Source organism: Physella acuta, unplaced genomic scaffold (assembly GCF_028476545.2).
Source record: "Physella acuta isolate Inbredline_101_S28 unplaced genomic scaffold, ASM2847654v3 ptg000862l, whole genome shotgun sequence".
Classification (NCBI taxonomy): domain Eukaryota; kingdom Metazoa; phylum Mollusca; class Gastropoda; family Physidae; genus Physella; species Physella acuta.
Genome location: NW_026732379.1, coordinates 52,934 through 60,000, shown reverse-complemented (window position 1 = coordinate 60,000; position 7,067 = coordinate 52,934). Strand labels below are relative to the sequence as shown.

General features: G+C 36.3%; 1 pseudogene; it reads right to left on the bottom strand.

Moving 5' to 3' along the window:
* The window catches only part of LOC131952240 (neuronal acetylcholine receptor subunit non-alpha-3-like), a 7,866-nt pseudogene extending 6,694 nt beyond the window's left edge, over positions 1-1,172 (bottom strand).
* Between the last annotated feature and the right edge of the window lie 5,895 nt (positions 1,173-7,067).

Sequence of the window (7,067 nt, the reverse complement as noted above, 5' to 3'; positions counted from 1 at the left end):
TAAAATAGAAATAGTTTTCTTTTGCTAATGAAATAATACAAGTGCTTCAAAGAAAAGTTACTTTCGTTTCCGTAAAAAATTAATTTTCTTTTAGGGGGGGGGGGGGGGAGGGGGCATGAAATGTGAAGTTATCCCTGCTTTACGGGCGCGAGTGACTCAAAAAGCCCTCTGACTAGCTGGAGTACTCCTGACTTAACTAGGCTCCATCGCCTTCAGCAATACATGACTCACAATACATGACCTGATCGACAGCTTCAACAATACATGACCTGATCGACAGCTTCAACAATATATGACCTGATCGACAGCTTCAACAATATATGACCTGATCGACAGCTTCAACAATATATGACCTGATCGACAGCTTCAACAATATATGACCTGATCGACAGCTTCAACAATATATGACCTGATCGACAGCTTCAACAATATATGACCTGATCGACAGCTTCAACAATATATGACCTGATCGACAGCTTCAACAATATATGACCTGATCGACAGCTTCAACAATATATGACCTGATCGACAGCTTCAACAATATATGACCTGATCGACAGCTTCAACAATATATGACCTGATCGACAGCTTCAACAATATATGACCTGATCGACAGCTTCAACAATATATGACCTGATCGACAGCTTCAACAATATATGACCTGATCGACAGCTTCAACAATATATGACCTGATCGACAGCTTCAACAATATATGACCTGGTCGACAGCTTCAACAATATATGACCTGATCGACAGCTTCAACAATATATGACCTGATCGACAGCTTCAACAATATATGACCTGGTCGACAGCTTCAACAATATATGACCTGATCGACAGCTTCAACAATATATGACCTGATCGACAGCTTCAACAATATATGACCTGATCGACAGCTTCAACAATATATGACCTGATCGACAGCTTCAACAATATATGACATGATCGACAACTCCAGAAATATTTAGAAACAATGCATTGTACATCAAACTATGTCAAAATTGCTTTAAGAAATGAATACTCAGAATGTCATCAAAACCTGACACTTTGCTAAGTGTGGGTGAAAATTTTATTGCTGGTAACTTTTCAAGACACAGATATGACAACGAGTTAAAAAAATTTGAAATAAAAAATATGTATTGGAACAAATTATAGTTACCTTTAGGATGCATTATTATATGAATCAATGCAACGATGAGGATTTTGCGCCACATCTTTAAAGAGTTTAAGAAAAGTGTTCAATGATATTCCAATTACATTCCGTATCTGAACCCTTTCTTTCAAAGCTAGCATTTCATGTAGCAGTTTCGGTCGTATTTTGGTGTGTGGGTATGGCATTTTAAAACGATTGTTTTTGCTGTGTGTAATTTCAATATTAGTGGATCGCTACCCGAATATTTGATAAAGCTGAAATATTTTAATCGCTTTGATTTTCCGCAACTGCGTGTTTACAAAATTAAAAGATTTTATGTAATGGTTGTTTCCCCTTCATGTTTACACGACAGCATCAAAGCTAGACTAATTTAATGTTGTTTATAGGCAAACACAAATCAGGGGAGATAAACAATGGCACTTGCTCATGCGTTTTCTCAAAACCATAGGCTTGTCTAGTCATTACGGTTGCTGAGGTTAAAGCAGTGGCGTAGGCAGGGGGGGGGGGGTTAGGGGGGTCATAACCCCCCCCCCCCCATAGACCCCTCGGTATATATAAAAAGTATGAGGGGGGGGTGCAAATCGAAAGTTTGAGGGGGGGGGGGTGCAAATCGAAAGTTTGGGGGGGGTGCAAATCGAAAGTTTGAGGGGGGGGTGCAAATCGAAAGTTTGAGGGGGGGAGGGTGCAAATCGAAAGTTTGTCCCCGGGTAAAAATTGGACCCCCCCCCCCCCCCCCCCTTGAGACGATCCTGGCTACGCCACTGGGTTAAAGTTAACATATTTTGTGACTTTGTGTGTTTTGAATGTGTGCGTAATCGTGTGTGCGTGTGGGTGTGAATTGGTGTATGTGTATGTATATGTATGTATGATCTGCTAGACCTCGGGCTAACTATTGAGTAGGATACTCTTTAGGAATTCATAGGGTTGCCAGATACCTTTTCAGAAAATACTGGACACCTTTCCATCCTTCCCTTCTCAGGTATGCCGCAAAGCAGAAGAAGGGGGGTAACAGAGTATTATTCATATACTTGTCCAGTATTTATATTTATTTTATCCTGGACAGTCTGCTCAAATACTGGACTGTCCAGTTCAAAACTGGACACCTGGCAACCCTAGGGATTCCTCTAAACTTTGGTGGAGCCTACCTTTTTGCTTTATGGTTCCAAAAATATCTATTTTCATAATTCTGAATCCCCCAATACACGAAGTTGAGCTGAGCTGTTATAAATGGGTCATAATGACGTATTGAAGTATCTGGGATTGAACGAATAAGTAGGTAAGTAGATCTACTAAGTTTCTGAAAATTATCAACGTGCTGATTACTGATTGGTCAGAAAATCATATTAAAATCGTTCATCAGCCTCAACGAGGAATTATCTGAAAAACTTGTCAACTGAGCTATCAGTGAAAAACAAACAACGCATATCATATTCAAACAAAGCCCCTAATGTATTTGAACACTTCCACCACTCCATAAAACGGTTTATGGGCTAGATGTAAAAATGTTACATTGATTTTGATGCGCGTTATTTATTTAACTGCTAGAGATAATGAAGGCTGCGGATTACTTGTTTTTAAATGCAAAAGTGTGACGTCACACAATGCAGACCGACCCCCCCCCCCCCCTCACACACACTTTATGACCTTCTAAGGGCTTGCTTTGCAGTTGTCAGGTCTATTTCGTTGAGATTGAACATGTTAAATGGGGGGGGGGGTGTCTTTATCTTTATGAAGATTCATAAATTTTCAAAAATGTTTACTACATCGGGTGGGGGGGGCGGGGAGATGGAGGAAAGTCATCCGTAAATGACATCACGCTTTTAAAAATAATTTTTACCCCTCTCCCCCTCCGTCACAACAGCCAGAACCCCCCTTTTCCTAAAATGACGTCATACATCAGCCTGCAACCCCCCTCTCAAAATTTGAAGTATTTAAAATATCGATTTTCCCCCTAAAATATTGAATGCTCTCGGTCAACAAATGTTGTTTTAATGAATTTATATTACAATTTATTTAAACAGTTTTCTAAAAGGCGAAATAACGACTAAAATTTAGTTTCCAGCATTACTTTTTTAAATGCAGAAGATTTCAATTTCATCACATTTAGTTTAACTTACTTAAAGGTGTGTTTATTCTTTTTTGGTTAAATAAATTATAAAACATCAGTAAAAAAGAATTGCAGATTTACTGAAAATGCACATAAATGCTACCACTACTTTCTTTTTTTAAATTATATTTAAATTATATACATATAATTAAGCACTAAAATACATTTTTTTTGTCACTACAGTATTCAATCTCAAACTATAGGCCTACATTAAATTTTTTTAAATTGCTTTTTACTCAACTTATATGTAGTCGGTTTTTAAAAACTGAGGTATCTGAATAGAAGAAAAAAATGAATGTTTCTGGAAATCATAAACTAGTGAAAAGTCTTTATCTATATATATTGCTGTGTACAATATAGAACAGTGGTTCCCAACCTTTTTCGAGTGGCGACCCCCTTTTATAAAAAGTAAGTGACCCGCGACCCCCATAGAATTAAAAGGCCGAAATTAGCATGGAAATTTATAAGCACTAAAATAAGATTTTCTAGTAGATTTTCAATATGAACTACTCTTGATAACTATTTTAATAGCATGAGTAAAATTGCATACTATTCAATGAACCTTCGTGGTTAAGTTTTTAATTTTAATTTTTTTTTTTGTTAACGCCAACTTATGTCATTATAATTATCTTAATTTTGTTTTTAATCGAAGAATAGTGTTGAAAATATATTCTCGAAAAGTCAGTCAATTTTACGTTTGGATATGAATGGTTAATACTATACCAAAATTGTGTCTGCAGTTTTTCATCTTACTCGGAATCATTCTGGAAATCAAAGAATTCATCTTGTAATTCTTCGTGAATGCTGGCAACATCAAGGGAAGTAGAGAATGGGTAATGCGTAAATGCAGATTCTTCTTTTTTCAGCTCAGACAAATAGCGATGCAGTTCGTTTTCAAGAGATTCAAGATGCCCAGAAATCGCTTCTTTCAAAATTTTAATTATCTCACAATCAGATTCATCTACCACACCGCAGAGTTTCTCAAATTTACAATATTTCCAAGTTTTTTTTTTCTTTACCGATTTTGCAGCTTTGATAAAAATGCCCCGAGATTATCATGGAATTTGTAATATTCGTTCATTTTCCTTGAAGCTTCAGGTTAAGCTGATCTTGATGTTCGAACACATCTGCTAGGTATGATAGTCTCTCCGACCACTCTATGTCGTTTTAAGTATACCAAAAAGTCTTGTTTCATTTGCACTCACAAGAACAATTTGATTTCAGATTTCAATTCAAAAACACAATTTACAACATTTCGTTTGACAGCCAGCGTACTGTAGTGTAGAAGAGCAGAACCTCGTGATCTATATTAATGTTTTTGCTCAGTTCTTTGAAGGATCCATATTTTATATAATGTACGACTTATACTAGAAATGGACTCTTGATGTTTATTGGTTAGGGAGATAAATCTTTTCTGTTTTCTGAAAGCCCGATTTTAAGCTAAACATAGATGGCGCACCATCCGTACAAACCCCCACAGCCGTTCTAACCCATTTTAATCATCCAATTTCAAAAAAGGTATTTATTTTCTCCATGCTATCTTCACAAAAGAGCAACTGTTACTCTTCTTTGCTATAATCCGCATGAATATAGACACAGACCAGCAACTGCGAACACGAACTCACGTCTGTTGATTTATCAACTTGAAAAGCAAACAATGGTGAAAGCTTAATTTCGATAAAAATGTCTTATTTAACATTTACGTACATGCAGCGTTTGATGAGATTTTCTCCTATTTTTTTTTTTTTTTGCTTGGCATTTTCTATCGCGACTTCATTTGATGCTTGCACTAATGCTGGTGAAAACTTCCTGTTCGATCAAGTCTCTGGCGTTTGCAACTAGCTTCTTACCGACGAAAGAACTCCATAATTTTTTTGGTGTGTTCCGAATGACTCGTCTCAAATGGCGTTTTAGTTTTGAAGATTTCATAGATTCGTGACTGAGAACAACTTTGTACAGTGCGCTTTGTTTCTTCTCTATTACATTTCTAGTGATGTTAATGAAGCCGAATTTCAAAAATTCTTCTAAATATTTATGTTTTATTTCAAATAACTAAGGTTTGGTATACCAGTTGGCGACCCCCCAGAAAGACCTTCGCGACCCCCAGGGGGGTCGCGACCCCCAGGTTGGGAACCCGTGATATAGAAGGAAAAAGCAATGTGATGCATGCAGTTATAGATATCTTTCTATTGGCACACTGTCAAGCTTAAAATTGTTTCTAAAGAAGATATTCAAATAGGTATAGTAGTGTGTATAGTCAATTAGGATTTTTTTAAAAATTTAGGTGAAGTATATATAGTTTTATGCCTAACTAAAAAGTATTTTCTAAGGTGATAGCCTACAGTTTCTTTTATTCGCTACAAAAAATAAGCATTAGCTTAACAGTAGCAATTACTTTTTAGGTGTATAAAGTTTTATAGCTAACTTCTTCTTCTTCGTTCTTAATTTTTAGTGTTGGAAGTGATCGAGCTTTATCTGCCAGAGGGTTCAAAACTTTTTTTCAAATTTATCAACCATGAGCTTTTACCGACTCGCCCACGCTTCCATCACAATTAAGGATATGTGTCAACTGGTTATGCGCCATTGACTCCGATTTCAGCCTGCTTTTCTTTTTTGGATTTGCTTCCATAGCCTTTGTCCAATCAAGAACAAACTACAAGGCAGCAGTTGTTTGATTTTGGAGATGTCTCTCCTAGAAGAGTGGCTGTCCCCAGCTAACGAGCCTCATCTACCCGAGGGTTCGAACTCAAGACTTTTCGGTTTAGCAACCATGAGCTTAACCGATTCTACCACGCCGACCTTAACTTAAAACAGCTTTCCAAGGTTGTTGTGTTTTTTTTGTTAAGCTTTATAACATGATAGTTTCTTTTATCCACTACAAAAATGAACATTCCCTCAAAAGTAGCAGTTATTGAACCAAGATGTTTTCCCTTATTTGTTGATTGAGTCTTCTGTGATCTGGCATGATAAAATTGGGGGTAAACAATTTACTGTGGTAATTTGCACAGAATTGTTGAAATGTGTAACCTTTAAATCTGATAGGAGAAATGTCTGGTCGTTAATATAAAGGAAAAAAGTTGAGCAGTTGCATTACTTCATCCATATCAACTGGTTTTTTTTCTGATGATCAGGTTGTGTGGAAAAATTACTTTGATGACAGCTAGGTCAAGATAATTTTATAAATGTATATACTGTATTGAGAAACTAACAAATTCATTTGGGGTTTCTGGAGAAACTAATAGTTTGATGTGGTTTCTTTAGACAAACAAAAAAGTCCAACCTATTGAAGACCCTAGTGCCATATGCTGTGATCATGGTCTGACTAGGGTATGAGTTCAATACGAGACAAAATTAAAAAAAACATCTGGACTTTACTTAGAAAATGTCCAAAACTCATTGAAAGTCCAAAAAATACAGGAACAGCATTTTAAAAACAATTTAACCTTATGTCTTATGAAGCTTGTTAAATAATATTTATTTGAAGCATAATTGCAGTGATATAAAATGGCTTTTATAAAATAATAAACGCTATAAGTAGCAACAACAAACACGGGTCAAATTTTCATGTGCCTAATTTATTGTCTCAAAATGTTGAGTTTTTTTATATTTCTAATTATATTTTTACATTCAACAACATATACATGTCAAAACCACCTGGATATCACCAGATCATCATACAGAAAACCAGATTGATCAAGTCATGGCATGGCATTGCTGGAGGGACTCACTGCAGGATGTGAGAACAAAGCAAAGAGCTGACATAGGATATGATCACCACAAGGTTGTTGCTAAACTGAAGATGAAGCT